The sequence below is a fragment of the Elephas maximus genome, chromosome 1, assembly GCF_024166365.1.
Source record: "Elephas maximus indicus isolate mEleMax1 chromosome 1, mEleMax1 primary haplotype, whole genome shotgun sequence".
Lineage (NCBI taxonomy): Eukaryota > Metazoa > Chordata > Mammalia > Proboscidea > Elephantidae > Elephas > Elephas maximus.
In genome coordinates, this window is record NC_064819.1 from 109,917,075 (window position 1) to 109,936,093 (window position 19,019).

General features: G+C 34.9%; 2 protein-coding genes across 6 annotated transcripts in view; one reads left to right on the top strand and one right to left on the bottom strand.

Annotated features, from left to right (window-relative positions):
• SUPT3H (SPT3 homolog, SAGA and STAGA complex component) overlaps nt 1–19,019 on the bottom strand; it is a 538,271-nt gene that overhangs the window by 498,590 nt on the left and 20,662 nt on the right. Inside the window, exon 1 of one of the 4 annotated variants that reach the window (XM_049893472.1) lies at nt 496–4,448. The exons of the other annotated variants lie outside the window; for them this stretch is intronic. The gene's annotated coding sequence lies outside the window, so the exon portion shown is untranslated. Of the gene's footprint in view, nt 1–495; nt 4,449–19,019 lie in introns of those variants that run through there. 4 annotated transcript variants of the gene reach the window in all.
• RUNX2 (RUNX family transcription factor 2) overlaps nt 1–19,019 on the top strand; it is a 232,520-nt gene that overhangs the window by 8,236 nt on the left and 205,265 nt on the right. The gene's annotated exons all lie outside the window — the stretch shown is intronic.

Below are 19,019 nucleotides of genomic sequence, written 5' to 3' on the forward strand. Positions count from 1 at the left end.
TTCACTGCTCTTCAATGGAATCTTTAAGAAAAATCAGCTACTCATTATTATAAGCTGACAAAAAGATACTTTTGGAAAAGTAGCTGTGAAAAACTATGTGACCTGAAAATTTGCACATGAACTTAAAACTTTCATACTTAAAACACATGAAATAAACAGGGTAACACCAAGCAAATGCATAAAATGAAATTCTACCTAGCAACAGCAACATACCGAGATGCCACCCTAACACAGGTATATACAGATATGTGTATCTATATACATAAATGATTGTTAAAATAAACACTCAAATTGAAGCTTGCCTGTCAGACTGTTCAAATCAAGAGTAACATCCCAGTAACTCCAGAATTTTCTCCTAAACTGGTTAAGACTGAAAAGAAACACATATAATTCCTAATTTTGCAATTATGTGTAATACTTCCCTTAATCATAAGACTATCACTTATTCTAAATTGGCTGGAAAGCCTTGCCCCTTGCATTTTGTCCTGTACGTACCTGTTCCTTATCAATTATGGTGTATCTTCAGCATTCGGAGAAAAGGAAAAAAAGGTTCAAAACTTTAGCTGAGTACAAAATCATTAAATCAATATACACAAGACTACTTGAAAAATACTCATTTCTAGAAGGTCAGAAAACTTGCTTTTTTTAAGCTGATGCATCTACACATAGAAAGCAACTTTAGTAAGTTCTTTTGCTACGCCATAATGATCTGCTCCAGAAACTCAAGGGTACCTAAAACAACGGACTACCTGTTCTAGCCATGCTTAGGAATGTGTCCAAATCATTTTTATTGATTTAACCTTTATAGGAATGCTACATATCCTCAGAGCAAAACATTTTGAATGTATTTATAATATGATACACTTTTGAGAAGCCATGAAAAAGAAAGCAAAAAACAAATCTAGATACCCCTCCACCCTTAGTTGTTCTGGGTTTATTTTTGTTTATTTTAAACACTACCAACTGACTAAATACTAAGTAATTCTATTTGGGAAAAATTACTTTGGCACCACTGTAAGGAGAAATGAAAATGTATTTTGAAAAAAAAAAGTGCATTTAAATAAATTCTAACTTAAGAAATAAAACGCCTAACTTGATAATGATGTCACACCTACAAATTTTAAAGGATTCTAAACACTCCTTTCATACTCTAGTTACACATTAATCTTGAAACCTACAAACATATCAAACTTAAACTTAGAGAATTTAGTCCTTATTGAATAAACTAGGCTGTACTTTAGTTTACATTCTGAGACCTTACAGAGAAAGTTCTGTGTAGCCTATCTCTCTAGCTTTCTGCAAGTGGTACTTTATAAATGGCTTCAGCAGCTAATGCTTGCATTAGTTATGCTTGCCAAATAATAATTCATAATATTATGCTTCCTCACATTATGGTTCATCATTAGTTAACTCGAACTTCACCTCTAAAGAAGTTATACTTTCACTGCAGACTGTTCCCTTAAAAAAGGCAAGAGCTGTTGAGCATTTCCAGATGTAGTCCTCAAAAAAAGAAAAATCACAGGCAAATCTCAGAGAATACTGAAATTATTAACAAAAGGGTAGTAAAACTGGAGTCGCTACTTATTACTTCAATTATCATCCATGAGTTTAAATTAAGAGCTGAATGTACTATATTTCAAATTAAGAAACTTATCATAGGTACAAGAGCATTGATTTCAGCTACCTGGCAATAGGTAAAATCACATATTTCAGTGTGAGACAAGATTCTACTGGAATTTCTGAAGGTATAACAATTACTGAACATACAAGAATAAAATCATACTGCTACTCTTTGAATAGGTAACTTATTTTTATCCTAGGTAATATAAACTTGGGTTTGGCGGTATTATTTTCATTTTGTCATCAATTTTTTAACAAAACATTCAAGCATACATAAGATTACGAACTAAAATCAAAATAAATTATATGCAGCCTACTTCTCTACAGCAGATCCAGGACTAGAGCAAGGCAAGTAAGGTACCTAAGGTGCAAAATCTGAAAGTGAGTGCCTCCTTAAATTTTGTACCCTAGGCACTCTGCACATTAGTATAAACCGTTTAATGAAACATATGCTAAGCAGGGTATTACGGAAAAAAAAAATGCTTAATATTAGAATTTTAAGAAACTAAAAGTAAATAAAAGTCAAATATTTAAGAGTGATCTGATATGTTAAAAAAAAAAAAGAACCCACTAGTAGTTAAATGTAAATGAACATTATAAAAATGCTCATTTTATATTCTGATCAGCAGGTAAGAGTTCTAATAGTTCGCAAATTTTCTTCAAAAGAGACTCGTACTTGCCATAAACTAAGTGACCTTATCACTTGACCATAAGGCTTAAAAAAAAAAAAAAAAGCATTTTGCGTTAAGTTCCATTAAAAAGTTCACAGGGTTATACAGTCCAATGGTGCGTAAACCTCGTTAATCAACAGAATCATCTGGGAAATGGGTCTGGAAGGGAGCTTTGGAAGTTTTTTAAAATAAAACTCAGGTAAATTAGGCAAGTTTGAGAATCATTAGATAGTCAACTTTCAATACACCCCAAACTAATCAAAAGATAAGTGTACAAAATAGATTTCCAAATTTTCTCCCTACTAAACATTTGTAAAGCTGATTTATAAAAAGTAAAAGATTAAATTTTTAGTTCCTTTCTTTCCTTTCCTTCTAGTAGAGATGTTAGTGAACGGTGATATGTTCGACAACTAATATTAATAAAGAAGCATGGACAATTCAATAAAACGAAGACAACCAAAAAATATTTATTTTCCATTAGGGTCAAATAGCTATTTTAAGTACATAAAGAATCTATTTTAAAAAAAAACTTAATAATTTAAACTTTAATTAGGCTCATGTTAACATATTGAAAAAATCAATATGCCTAAAACAGCCCCATGGTTTCAGATTTGAACTGCCGACCTGTTGGTTAGCAGCTGTAGCTCTTAACCACTAGGCCACCAGGGCTTCCTTATACAATACACCTTAACTAAATTGTACTTTGTATTTATGTTAGCTTTTCTTTGTTCTTTTTATTATACACAGAACAAAATGCGTTTGCCTACCAGGTTAATTTTCTGGAATGAACGACTGTTTGGTACTCACCTGTTTATATCTAGGGCCTAACACAGGCTTATACACCAGGATTTAACATGCAGCAGAAATTCAATAAATGCTCAATGAACATGCGATCAAATAAACTTGTTTTTACTTCTAAAGCTAATACAACATTTAGCACACAATTTTAAGTATGCTGTGCTTTTTAGCTGAAAATCTAAGAAAATCTAACATTTAAGTGTTTACTATGTCAGGCACTGTGCTAAACCTTTTATGAACATCTCCTTTAAGCCTCACAATCCCCTTATAAGAGATGCGTATTATAATTACTTACAGATGAGGAAACTGAGAATGAGATAATGAAACCTGCTTAAGATCACACAGTTTAAGAACTGGGATTCAAACCCAAGCCTTCTAACTCTTAGTAACTATCTCGCAGTGTTACATACGATTCTAGTGAAGACACTTTGTAGTCTTCTATTTCATCTGTAAAGGTGTTAGTTCTTAGAAACATAATTACTCTGAAGTTATTAAACTGACAAAACACAAAAAGGGAGAAAAATTTTTTGAGTCTCCGAATTATCCCAATACAAATTTTTAAGTGGTAACTCTTCACTGAGAGTCAAAGAAATTCCAATAAAATAAAATTTAAGAGTGTACCAAGAGTTAAGATTTCAGTCAGGTTTAACCAGAAAATAAAAGTTTCAAGGAACTAGATAATTCTTAATCAATCAATAATCTTATTCAATGTCCCTACTATACAGTATACTCTGTAAGTGATATAAAAATGCCTCATTTTAGGAGTTAAAAATTAAACTGTTCTGAACACAAAGAATCTATAATCTTCCCAATACATACAATTAAAACAATAGTGGTTACAAACATGGGCTTTGGTGTCAGTTAAGTCTGTAGTCAAATACTGGTTCCCATACTTAACTGGGAGCCCTGGTGGTGCAGTGGTGAAGAAGGCTGGCTGCTGACCAAAAGTTCAGCAGTTCAAATCCACCAACCACTCCTTGGAAACCCTGTGGGGCAGTTCTACTCTGTCCTACAGGCTCACTATGAGATTTTAAGGAGTAAATCTTTGACATGTACTATTCACCCCAATTTCCTCCACAACCATTTCTCCATTATTACTCAAAGCAAATTTCTTAGAGAAGCCACAAAAGAGCTCTAGCTGCCTTTTTTTCTTTTTCTGGAAAAGAGCAGGAATAAAGCTGAAAGATTATATTTCTCAGTCTATATGGATACACTGAAGAAAGGTGCCCTATCAGCAGCCACAGGTAACGCTAGGTAGATGACGAGACACTACCTGAGGAGCGAAGAACTGAGAGAGCTGTTCAAAGATCTACAAATGTCAACACACCTGTCCAAGTATTCTACACTCACATTTACTTTGATATGTAATGAGCAAGCCAGCATCTTTAAAAAATCTAAGCTAAAATAATCTATTAAAATTAAACAAATACACGTACAAGTATAAAATCATAGATACCTTCCCTTAGAATAGGAAACAATGTATAAATTTGCATGTCAATTTTAGTTGAAAAGATCTGGTGAAAAAGGATGAAATTGAATTTGTCTTGTTACCACAGGAAAACTATTTCAGAAGTAATGAGTACAATGGGGTGAGATAAGGAAAGCAGGGAAATGGGCAAAATCTACAAAAATCACTACCAAATAGGAGATAGTTAAGAGTCTTCAGTGGTTGTGATATAATTACAAGCTCTCTGATTCTGGTACCCTATCTGGCAATGGAGACAAGAATTTAGGAAAAAATGTGGTTAGAAATAATAGCTAATTGGGTAAGATAAATCACTGCCTTTAGTTTAAACTCCACCAAAGGTTCACACTTGTTTCATTAGAAGCCACATAAAAAGGTGGTGAGGGGAGAGAGAAAAAGGGTTATAGCTGCAGTCACAGCCATCAACCAATGAAGCAGAGAATAAATTTAAGAATCACATGGTGATTTGGTATTCATTAATCGGGTAGGAAAAAAAAACGAGCCTGGATATGAAAAACACAAACAAGTTGAAGAGATGTTACAAAGAAACCAGAAGAATTTGGCAGCAGCATTATTGGGAGAGACAAAAAATAGGGAAAATAAGATTGCAGCCTAGAAGGGAGTGATGATGTTGCCAATGGTTATGAGGAAAGTGGGGAAGGGTTTAAGTGGAAAGAGTTTTGTCTTTATCATTATTAAAGTTCAGTTTAGTAGGGAAAAAACTGGGTATCAAGTTATATAGAATGCAATCGCAATTTTTAAAATTATCTACGGGTGTGTATTTGTACAGGGAATTCTGATGGCATAGTGGTTAAGTGCTACGATTGCTAACCAAAAGGTCAGCAGTTCAAATTTACCAGCTGCTCCTTGGAAACTCTGTGGGGTAGTTCCACTCTGTCCTATAGGGTCACTAGGAGTCGGAATCAACTCAACGGCAAGGGGTTTCGTTTGGTTTTTTATGTGTACAGGAGGAACCCAAAATGGTAATAACAATTATGTTTAGATAGAATTAAAAAGATGTTTTTGTTTTTTATACTTTTATTTTTCAACTAAAAAAAATGAATATATATCACAATTTTTTTAAATATAGGTATCCTCTAATGTTTAAAAAGCTTATCTTTCCTGAACCCACACAACAAATTTGAGACAGGGAACAGTATTTCTTTTACGCTTGAGTAGTTCAGAAAAAGAACAAATTCCTCCCATTAGAAACTATTTTTAAGTGAGAAGATTATTTTCAAAAACACCACAGAGTCTCTCACATAGAGCTGGCAAGGGTTTTAATGTCCCTTAAGTTTAAGTACCATTTATACCAGCTATTATATAACCTCGAGCAAGTTACTTAAGCTCCCATATGTCTCAACTTCCGTATCTGTACAAATATCACCACCTACCTTGAAAGTATTCTGTAAAACTCAAACATAACACATGTAACATGCCTACACTAGGTCAGACAAAATTATTACAGTAATTAAGTATAATCAGCTTTCCAATCCTCGAATCATCATAAGCTCTAGACTGGACTACTCATAGTGTGGTCGACAGTCCAGCAGCATCAGCTTCACCTGGAAGTTTGTTAAAAATGCAGAATTCCAGACCCCATTCCAAACCTTCTGAATCAGCATCTACACTTTCACAAGGTCCCCAGGAAAAACAAAGTTTGAGAATACCTGCTCAAAATAACATCCTAAGAGGATATTCAACTTGTTTATATTATGCCAGCTCCCTGAAGTTGTCCACTTCATTTCTGTTCCAGAGTTCTTTCTGAGTGAAGAAAAGTTTCCTTAGAGTTAACACCTAATTCCTAATTCTGAGGGACTCTTGAGAGTAAGTTTAATCTAACTCTACTTCCAAAAGGCCAACTTTTCAAACCTGCAGGTACCTCTCATGGTCACCCTCAGTTTAACCACAAGAACTGAACAAGAAAGAGTCCTGTGGTTCATAACTCTCTCCTGTAAACAGTAAGTCTGTAATACTTTGAGACACTCTGTAAATTACTAAGCAGCACTACTGTATTAACTAGTTACTAGTGGTCTATATTTCTCCATGTTGTCAGTGATGCCTCGTCACAGTCCTGTCCAACGCCTTGTCAAAGTTTAAAAACACTATGTTGTCCCATATTTCTGAGACAGCTATCTAGTAGCCCTGACACAGCACAGGTTTTGCGAGGCTTAAAATCACTTAAATTAAAATCACTTTGTTCTTAGTACTCACCTTCTAGGTACTTACGAGTCATTCTTTCAATAACCCATTCTAGAATCTTAATCAGAGACCACAAGCTGACAGGTCTAGAGACTTTCATTTTGCAAAGATTCTTTGATATTGTATACTATTTGCTTACTGATAAAATATTTTACAATCACAGGTACCTATTCTTGACTTTTTTCCTATGACTACTGAAAGAATAAAACAGGAAACATGGAAGATAACTGCTATATATGAAAAACTGCCAGGCTAAACAGAGATTCTAAATTTCCTTATTTAGAAAAATAAAAGGTAATATGAAAGTACAGATGCCTGCTAGATTCGGTAGTATATTAAAACCATTACAGAGCTCTTAGAAGTTTCTCTCTTTTGCAGGAATTTCTTATGCTGCTTTAAGCAGAACTTTCTTTTATTTCCTATACAGTCAGGAACTGCCTCATTTACTTTATATAAAATTTCCCTTACCCCTTATCTATGTAGTTATTCTTGCTCGCACCCTTAAAACGGACTTGCCTTAACTGTCCATTTAAGTACTGATTTATTCTTTTCATTCTTCTATCTGAACCTTCTTTTCATTCAAGTCCATAAGAGCACTGCCTTAGATAATAAGTTTCTTGTGGAGACCATCACCTAGAATAGTGTCATATTCAGTTAAGCACTTACGTGTTTTACAATAGGCACAATAATACCATAAATTTAGAGCTCATTAAAAATTAAGAATATAGAAAAGCATGCCAACTTTTTTGGCAAGGAAGTTGAATATAAACCAGCACTTCACCTCTGACAGAGAAGGCTAGAGAAAAAACCTGAATATGAAAGGAAAGTCTGCCTTAAAGACAAAAGGAATATACTTAGCAGATGGAGTAAGGAAGGACATTTCAGAAACCAAAACCAAATCCAATAAACAAAGACAGGAGCTAAGGCAAGGGAGACAGTAAAAATGCCTGAAGTATAAGACAGTATTTAACAGAATGGTTCAGTAGTTACAATATACTATTCTCTGAAGTCGGATTCTTATTCTTGAGTTGAGAAATGTCTGTTTAACCTAGTTGAATCAAAATCTAGCAAACTGATTTATGCAGCAAAAGAACTATAAAATGTTTCTATGGCCATTATCTATTTGCATGGGCCACCCAAATATCTAACAGGTAGTTCTACAAGGGAAAGAAACTTAAAAATAAAAAGTGTGATAGCCAGAAAATCAGAAAGTCCAAGTGAAATACCTCTAGTCACAGAACAAAGTCGCGATAAATTATTCCTCTTGATCTTTTTTAACTTAACTTCATTTAGTTATTTTTGAAATCTCTACACCCCCACATTCTTTCTGAAATGGTATGACTTAAATGACTAAACTGGAAGTTGAGAGAACAAGGATCTTATTACTGAGTTATCACAATACAAGGACATAAAACACTGAACTTTTCTGGACTTCAGTTTCATAACATATCAGTACTAAACCATTTAACAGTCTAAAGCTTTTTGTCAAATTCTTATGTTTCTGTTTTATCTATTCTATTCTAGATAAAAAAAAAAAAAAACCATTGCCATCAAGTCAATTCCGACTCATAGGGACCTACAGGACAGAGAAGAACTGTCCCACAGGGTTTCCAAGGAGCAGCTGGTGGATTCGAACTGCTGGCCTTTTGGTTAGTAGACATAGTTCGTAACCACTGTGCAACCAGGGCTCCAATTCTGGATAGACCATTATTTCCAATGATATTCCTGGTCCACCTAAGGCCACACACAACAGACATCATGGTAGAAGGCATTTTTTTCCCACTGACACCTTGTATGGCCTTTTCAACTCAAGTCCTCAGGAGCCACTACTAAACAATGGGGTTTGCAGACAAAATGAAAGGCTTTTAATATTCCATGTCTGAGGGTTTATATTTTCAGTATCAATGAACATCATTATTTTCCAAACACCTTTTAAAGGTTTCCTATTGCCTATGGAAAACTCCTTAGTGTGACATTTGAAGCTTGCCATTCTGATACAGATCAAGAATTTTATCTGTATTTCCTACAAACACATTTTTCTCCAAACCATTCAACCCATATGCCTCTAGGTTTGAGCACATTGCTTCCCTTACTTGCCATGTTCCCAACTTACCCTTACTCCAAAATTTCCGCAGTTCCAAATGCTGTCTTTGAAGGCAGAGCTGAAATTATTTTCACCCGCTTTCATCCTCCAAATTGAAAATCCTCTTACCTATCTCTACATTCTAGTAGTGGTATATCTGCATCTCTTTTCAGATATTTATCACCATCTACCACCTGCCATTCTCTGTCTCTGTGTATTGTGTGTGCATGTGTGTGTGTGTAAACATACATGGTTACACTAGACTGCTGACTCCTGTTTGTTTTTAAACTGCAAAATCCATTTTTCACATGAAATGCTAAAAGGCACATGAAAAGCACAATAAATGAAACAGATTTTTAAAGGAACCTCTCTAGCCAAAAGAGAGAAGGGTTGAGAAGTAGCTAGAATCTCATACCCTCTCGGGGGCAGCCCCTCGGGCATCTTCATAAAGCACAGACCTATAGCACACTCTATGAAGACTAGGAATGTACTTACTTTATCTCTCTCCTATGTAGGAAGGCAACACTGTATAAAATCAGATATTCCTGGGATCAAATTCTAGCTCTGCCACTTAGAAACTATGCCCTCTATGCAATTCTCTATGGAAAGCCTGAATCTCTCTGAACCTAACTCCTCATTTGTAAAATGGAAATGGTAAGGCTCATCTCATGTGATGACCACATGAGGTAAGACACACAAAACTCATACTGCATAGTAGTGATAGCATAGGCATAGAAGATTTACCATTTCCTCTCTCTTCCCCTTACTTTCTTCCCACATCTTCTGGCCAAATGCCTGCCATATAGGGAATTAAATAAACATTTCCTGAATAAATGAATGAATGAACACAAACAGCTGTCTAAAGAAAAAGTAAGATTCTTTTTTTTAAAGGATTTGATAACAGGCACAGGAATAAAAGACATGCTGCTGGAAACCCTGATGGTAAAGTGGTTAAGAGCTACAGCTAATAACCAAAAGGTCAGCAGTTCAAACCCACCAGGCGCTCCTTGGAAACCCTATGTGGCAGTTCTACTATGTCCTTTGGGGTCACTATGAGTCAGAATTGACTTGATGGCAACAGGTTTGATTTTTGGTAAAGAAATACTATATGGGGAAAAAAGGGAAAATACTTAAAAATAACTTCCTATGGCTGAAAGGGAAGAAACGCAGTTTTTTATATAACTAAAATTTAGAGACATTTTCAATAAAAATATCTCATAAATAAGTGCATAAGTGCATGTTTACTAGCTGAGAGAGGAAAAAAAAGCTAAGACTAAATAACTATTCACATGCATTATATTAAGGCATATGAGCTAACAATATAATATCTGGCTACTAACTAAACTCAGTTCATATTGAACAGCTTAGAAATAAGAATTATAGTAAATTAAACTACTGTGAACAATTACCATGTTCTTTTAAAATGAATTTAACTTTACTGATTTAGGTATGACTTATGGAACAGGGTTCTGATTTTCTTTCTCAGATGTGTTTCCTTGTTTCTCAAGTTACAAATGTAAAGTTCTGCAATTGTATTTAAAAGCTTTTGGTGGCACAAGTTCGCAAAAGAAATACCTCAACACAAATCATTATGGCACATAATGAACCCAAAAGGAATGGGCATATATCATTTAAAGCACGATGTTAACTTTGATAAAAACGAAAGTGGACCCCTAATATTTCTTTAAATTGGTTAATATACATAAAACGCAGCAAGGTTTACATTCTATATACTTTAACACACTTGATCCTCTTGAAGTCTGTCTACAAAAGCAAAAAAGAGTATGTACAAAGTACCGAATGAATCAAACTGAATGCCATCGAGTCAATCCTGACTCACGGTGACCCCACGTGTGTCAGAGTAGAACTGTGCTCCACAGGGTTTTCAATAGTTGATACTTCAGAAGTAGATCACCAGGCCTTTCTTCTGCAGTGTCTCTGGGTAGACTTGAACCTCCAACCTTTGAGTTAGCAGCTGAGTGCGTTAACATTTATACCACTCAGTGAATCCTACGCACACCGTAGAGGAAAAAAAAATTCAAATGAAAGACACATAATCCTGCAGGATTATCCTTTCAAACAGAGGGCAAAATCCAAGTGGTTTATTTTTCTGGATTTAAAAAACAAAAATTTTAAAACTTCATATGATGATGAAAATCAATAAAATAAAAGTTAACAGCATAAAAAAGTTAGTGACACTATTAGCACAATATATTTTGAAGTAATGGTAAGCTGCAAATCAAGATTAGGTCTTATTCTTTGAAATTATTTATAGTCCTTCAAATGAGAAAAACAGAACAGAAATTAGATTATAAATATCTCTTATAAAAACTTCATTCTATCAGAGCAACAAGGTTAAAGAACGATTTACCAAATTTGACTCCTAAAGGTGACTCTAACAGAATGCTTTTCATCTCACTTCATGGAAAATATGAAACCTCTTCCTTTTCACTACACCTATATGAAAGCTAAAGTCAGTATGTTATGAAAGGATGCTATTAAAAATGATTAGTATTCCAAGAACAGATGTACATTTCATCAGAACATTGTGTATCTATTTATCAGTAAATAATTTTCTATACACAGTATGATGACAAGTTTAGAAAAAGAAGTGCCTAAATACTGAAACATGATAAGTCAATAAAATGTTAATACGGTTATCTCTGAGTCATGACACTGCATCCTTCTTTTGATCTAGAAATTTCAGAATCTCTCAAATAAACATGTATTACTTTTACACTCCAACCAACCAGTTGCCCTGTGTCAATTCCACCTCTTGGCAACCCCACATACATCAGAGTAGAACTGTGCTCCATAGGGTTTTCAATGGCTAGGACCTTACAGAAGTCGACTGCCAGGCCTTTCTTCTGAAGCACCTTAGGTGGATTCAAACCTCTAACCTTTCGGTTAGTAGCTAAGTGCTTAACCGTTTGTACCACCGAGAGACTCCAGTTTTACAATCATAAAAAGTTATTTTAAAGTTATATAAACAAACATAAACGTGTGTTTGAGAGCGTGTGTGTGTCTCCCTGACTGGCTTTCTTATGAATAACGTATAGCTGTCACACAGAAATGAGAAAAAAACAAAGTAGAAAGATAACTTATATTATTTAAGAATAATTAAGAAAATATTCTCAAATCTCCCTAATGTAACACAGTTGTTAAAGGCTTGGCTCTCGAGTCAGAAAGATGGGATGAAATCCCAGTTCTACCACTTAATAGCTGGGTTAAGTTTGGGAAAGTTATTTAATTTCTCTAACCCTCAGTTACTTCATCTAAAAATTTGCAAATAATATTATCCAACTAACAGTGCTGTTAAATTAAATAATATGCATAAAGACATTAGTGCACAGTCCATATTTACTGATGCTGGTATATGTCCTCTTCTCACAACTCTGTGTGGCTAAAATAATATTCTTCAGGTTTCAGCTTAATGAACTCCCTTGGAGAGGCTTTCCCTAAACTAAGTTCCCTTGCTACAATATTTTATAGTACCCCACATATTTCGCTTCATAGTCCCTATCACAATTTATAATTTTTATCTTTTTAAGTGTATATACAGTGCATGGAACATCAGCAAGTAAAGTATGAATGAATGGATTTATGAATAGAAAGAGTTTTATAATTTTTCCTTATTATTAAATTTTGTCTCTGTATAATCACTGGGGTCCTGATTATAAATGTTATACCCTATAATTATGAACAGGGTATCCAAATACGAATTTAGCACTTTTGGAGACAAGTATACTAAGAGGAAAAAAAAAAAAAAAAGGGCGCATCACAAGTACTTGAATTTAGTTCTACATATTTAAAGTCACAATGATGGAATCACAGTAACTCTACATTTTTTTCCCTTAATAGTCTATTAATCGGCCTACGAAAATAAGGATTAAGAAAAATGTTAAGTTTCTTGCTTGCCTTTTAGTTTACCTGATGAGTTTTCTTTAAATCATTATCTGCTACAACTGTGATTAATTTAAATTTGATGTTTATTGATACAGAACTCTGGTGGTGCAGTGGTTAAGCATTTGGCTGCTAACCAAAAGCTCAGCAAGTTAGAATCCACCAGCTGCTCCTTGGAAACCCTATGGGGCAGGTCTACTCTGCCCTATAGGGTCGCTATGAGTCAGGTTTGGTTTACTGATACATCTAGTAGACAGTGCCAGGTAATATTATAGCACTAATTCACCAAGTGTGATCTCTGGACCAACAGCATCCTCACCTGGGAAATAATTAGAGCTATAAATTGCTGTGACCAGCCCAGATTTAGTGAATCAGAAAGCCTGAGGATAAGACCCAGCAATGTTTTAGCAAGGCCTTCAGGTGGTAGATTCTAATGCACACAAAGTTTGAAATCTACTGCATTAGAGGGTTTGTTCTTTTAAGTCATAGGTTTCATTGGTTCTCATCAATTTAATCTGTCTTTACATCTCATTAAAATACTAATATTTCAGCATTATCCAGCGGCACAGTAGTTAAGAACAACAGCTACTAACAAAAAGGCTGGCAGTTCAAATTCACCAGTTGCTTCTTGAAAACCCTATGGGGTAGATGTACTCAGCTCGATAGGGTCACTATGAGTCAGAATCAACTTGATGGCAATGGGTTTATCGGGTTACCTCTAAGGTACTTTAGTGATGACATCTGTCAGTAATGTAAGAAAGGTGACCAAAGAATGACTGCTTGATACACTGTTTCATCCACACATGCTGCATAATCGGTTCATGTGGTCACTGTTCTTTTTGGGGGCAGGGGGATATCAACTCCTTCTAAATAAAAAAATCTTGCTTTATAAACACTAATTGTTGGTGGTTGCACAACATGATTAATGTAATTGGTGTCACTAAGCTGTACACATGAAAAATGGTGAATTGGCAAATGTGTTACATATATTTTTACGGCAATAAAAAAGAGAACACAAATTTCAAGTAAAACTGGAAGGTGACTCAAAACCACAATTACTCTGTTTTCAAAAGATGTTGTAAGTCAAAGGTAAAAAATATAATCTGAGTCAAAAATTTAACTAAAAGTACTACCCCTACATGTAAACATGCATACTAGTAAGTCAAAGGTTTCTAGCACATGAGACCACAAACTGCAAAAGCAGTTTACTACCAAGAAAAAAAAAAGTTAAAAGTAAATAGAACACTATAATACAGTAAGACAAAGACTTTTTTCTAATACCACAGTACACAGAAAAGCAACTAACCAGGCTGGATAGGTCAGGAAAGGCTTCCTGGAGGATGGGCTGTTCAAGCTAACTCTTCTATTTCCTGTTAACATCCTCTAGTCCTCCAGCTCTCTTAATTACTACTCTACCAAATTTTATACTTCACTGAGATCTCCAATTCCTTCTGCCACCCCTCATTTGATCAATTCCTTCGAACTCTTCTCTCCCACCCCTTCCCACCAGCCTAGACTCAGTAGACAGAGCTTCCAACATCTCAAACTTCAATATCCTTCTGACACATCTGCCCTTCAAATACCTAGATCAATCCAAATATCCTTCTTTTCCAGCTCTATGCCCCAGCAGCTACGCACTGCTACAGAAAATTGTACAAATGCTGACTAGCCTGAGATGAGCCCTTGACAGCACTGGGCAATACTAAGCATATGCCTAATTAGCTTTCTCTCTCTGACTCCACAGTTGCCACTACAAACCTTCACCACTCTCCTCAAGCTTCCGTATCCCACGTCCCTGCCACCCCAGCCAGTGGCCTTGCCTACTTCTTCAAAATGTTAAAAATGGTAATTAGGCATAACTGAAAATAAATATTACATCAGACCTTTTTGATGGATAAAAAAAAATATCTTGTGTACTGAATTAACCCAGCCAGCAACCAAATTAAAATCTATAACACTGTCTCGTTAAGAGAAAGAATCATCCCCAAAGGGCTTAGAAATAAGTTTTCCCCTACTACCTGACAATTTCAGAACTGAAAACTAGGCACTATACTCTCAAAACTGATTATCATTCAGTTTACACACCAAAGATCAGGTGAGTTTCTCAGAAGAGAAAGTTGTGTCAGGTGTTCCCAGCTTAGGCACTCTTAGATTTGAGTCTTTAGGAGACTAGAAGCAGCATTCAAGGCGGGGAGGTGAAACACTGCCAGAGTCTGACACGACAGCCAACAAAATGAGCAGCTGCCAAGGAGGGAGAAAAGATGAGAATCATACAAATAAGGACATAAATTCAAACAGCACAGCAAAGTAGGATCACTAATCACAGACACAAACCATATGCCTCAGTGGTGCCTAAGGACACCACTATAGTACAGGTGGAGTGCAACATTTCATAGTTACACCAAAGCTTCAAAAAGGCTAAACTGTACCTGGTATTCTGTTCGTAAGTAGTCATACATGGAAATAACCTACTACAGAAACATCTTCAATAAAATGGTCAGAAAAAGACTCGTCTGATCACTTTACAAGATGAGTTTCATTTATTCATAAAATGAAGACTGGATTAAATATATTTATTCTTTATAAATTATATTGCACATAAACCAAAACCGAACCAAACCCGCTGCCGTGGAGCCTACTCCAACTCAGAGCGAGCCTACAGGACAGAGCAGAACTGCCCCATAGAGTTTCCAAGGAGCAGCTGGTGGATTCAAACAGCTGACATTTTGGTTAGCAGCTGCACCCTTCACCACAATACCACCAGGGCTCCATATTGCACATACACCATGTATATAATTCAATTAGAATAAAATTTTATGTATCTATAAAACAAATTAAGCTACTCTTTTGTTTCTGGCCATCGTTGCCCACCTTTTCTAAAATTGAGGGGACAGTCTGGCTGGTTTTTACATACTGCCAGCACAGCACAATTCTACATTCAAGCAAGAAAAACAAATATTAAAGAAAACTGAGAAGTTCTTCAGAGTCTCTAATCATACACTAGCCAACCAACCCACTCATTAGTCAGTTGTTTTTGGTATTTCTACCCAGTGTTGTTTCAAATAAACTTTCTAAATGTAAAATTACTTCATTAATCAACTTTAAAAGTAAAATGAATTGCACAGACCAATGTTTGAAATCTGAGTATACAGTAAAAAGCATAAAAAGGAAAGAAAAATGAAACTGCTTAAAATTTGCACTTAGAATTTGTTTTGGAACGTGATAAAATGATTCCTAAAAATTCATCTGGAAGAATAAAAATAGGAAAAGAGTCAACAAATATTTTAAAAAGAAGAGTTAGGAGGATGGGCATGAACTATAATACCAAATATTAAAACATATTAAGAAGCTACAAGAACTAAAATAACTCAGCATTGGCAAAAGAATAGACAATTCAATGGAACAAAGCAAGGAAAAATAATTTATTATCTGATAAAGGTAGCATTCTAATTCCGAGGGGAAAGGAAGGCTTACTTAATTTTTCGTGGTGAAACCACTGGCAAACCACTCTGAAATAAAACTGCTTTAACTTAAATTGTTTAACAGTCCCTCTCACCATATAACAAAATAACGGATTAAAAAATATTTAACTGCAGAAGCTAAAAGCCTAAAATAGAATAAAGATAAGACAACATAATATAGTACCTGAAGATTGGACTTTCTGTCAAAAATGAAAGGTATAAAGATAATGCTGTACAAGTATATTTACCGAAATGGTAAAGGCTTAATACATATTAAGTGAAAACCAATTTACACAACAGTAATTATGAGCTACTGATACATTTTTAAAATTTTCTTATATGCATTGGAAAAGATCTGGAACGAAATACCAAAGCATTAAAAGCAGTAACTTAATTCGGTGACTTTAAAGTGTTCTTTACAATTTTCCTGTATTGGCTGAGGTTTTTGTTTTTTCAGAAAATAACATGAACTGCTTCTGTAATAAGAAAATATAGGAGGCACTTCATTGTGAATAAAATGTTGATATAACAATTCCCTTACTTGTTACATTTCCAGGTTGTTGTTTTTGTTTTTTGTGTTACTGGGGATGAAGGAGAGTTATTTTATTTGGTTCTTACATATAAAACCCACCCATACAGAACTGAGCCAAGATCTTCTGGCTCCCAATCCTTTCACTTTATCATGCTAATTAATCAAGCACTTACTTATGGCAATATTGTTCTTTACATCAATTTGCCCTTTAAAATGCTGTTTACATTTTATTATAAACTCTGGATAAGTTTTACTATATATAAAAAACAAACATTGTCCCTGTTCACATGCTTCTAAAGGACTGGAGTATACGAGGACACTGTTAAACTCAAATTATAGACTGGAAGAGGCAGGATGAAAAATGCTACCACTGCTTAACTTAGAAGTGGATTGTACTCCAAGTTTGGCAGTTTGTAAAGTAATTCCACACAGAAAGAATGTTATATTTGTTGAATAACAAATACTGATTTCCAAGCCTGCCCATAAAATTTAACTTAACCCATAAAATGACAGAGAAATATTACTAGTATATTGTTATTCCTTTTAAATGCACATGACCAGTCAGTGTAATACAAGAGTAGGGAGAAAGCCACAAAAAGCTAATAATCAGGACTTTAACAGCAATGGCAAAACTAGTTATAATGTGATTGTTTTAAGATAGAGCAATCTATGAAAAAATGTTTGTGGCAACTAGAAAATCTTCTAAAGACTACAGTAGCCTTTTTTTAAAACAGGTACATGGTGTTTTGCTTAACAAAATGTCTATGTCCAAAAAAGATTAATATGTAAAAAATGGTACAAACATTCATGCCAACATATATAGTGTGTGCAGTATAATACATTAAAAATATACACACTTATATACGGTAGCACATATATATCATATATTAAATATATTAGACTACTTTAACTCCCATTTTCAATGGATGTAATGTAAAAGCACTATCAGTCTCACATCTAGAGAGAATCAAAACTGTGCCTCATTCAAGTATATAAGACCAGATGGGCAGCACCTGCCCTAAAGCAAAGACAAGAAGGCAAGAAGGGATAGGACAGCTGGACAAATGGACACTGGGAACCTGAAGTGGAAAGAAAAAGGGAGAGAGTGCTGACACAATGCGAGGACTTTAACCAATGTCACAAAACAATTTGTGGATAAATTTTTGAATGAGAAACTAATTTGGGCTATAAACTTTCACCTAAAGCAGATTAAAAAAAAAAAAACTGCCTCAGCAAACTTAAAAAACTGTCATGGGCCTTGAGAATCAACGAACAGTTAAAACCAAAGAGATTGATTCGTCTATATTAAGAATTTACTGTTCTTTTTCAAATTACACCTTCTTAATTTGGGGAGCTGTTTGCACTCTACATGAAAAGAATTTTATTGTATGGAGCCATCAACACATAATCATAGATATCAGACTTTAATTTCCTACCCAAAATCACTAAGCATTTTCTGAAATATTTTCAGTATCGAAGAATCCATTTCAATCCTGTACCTTTTATAAAGATTTTGAACTTGCTACACATAAAACCAGAAAACTCGAAATCTCCACATAATAAAAAGAGAATAATAAATTGACAAAATATTACAGAACATATTGCTAACTTTATAGCTAACAGAAATTCTGCAAATCTAGCTACATAAAAATGAGAACCCAAAACTCACAATAATATTACATATTCAATTATACATGCTGCATGGTAATCAAGTACAATACGATATATTCAGAGCTATAGCCAGGATTTTTAGAAAGACCAAGTGTAAATGTATTATGTATATTCACAAAACAACATTTCTAAGAAACTGAACACACGTTAATATTATGCATAACCCAGAAAAACCCAGAACCCAGTGCTGTCGAGTCGATTCCGACTCATAGCAACCCTATAGGTCAGAGTAGAACTGCCCCAGAGTTTCCAAGGAGCGCCTGATGGATTCGAACTGCCGACCCTTTGGTTAGCAGCCATAGCACTTAACCATCACGCCACCAGGGTTTCCATATTATGCATACTTTTATAAGATGGAGGAGTCCCTGGGTGGCACAAACAGTGAACATGAATATAATATTAAACCTACCAATTTACATTTTCTACAACATGGTAGCCACTTACTACCAGTGGTCACTTAAATTTAAATTAAATTTAAAATTCAGTTCCTCAGTTGCTTAGCTCATTTCCCACCATCAAGAGCTACATGTAGCTAGTGGCTATCATACTGGACAGCAGGAAACAGAAATTTCCATTACAGTAGAAAGCTCTACTAGACAGCATGCTGTAATAT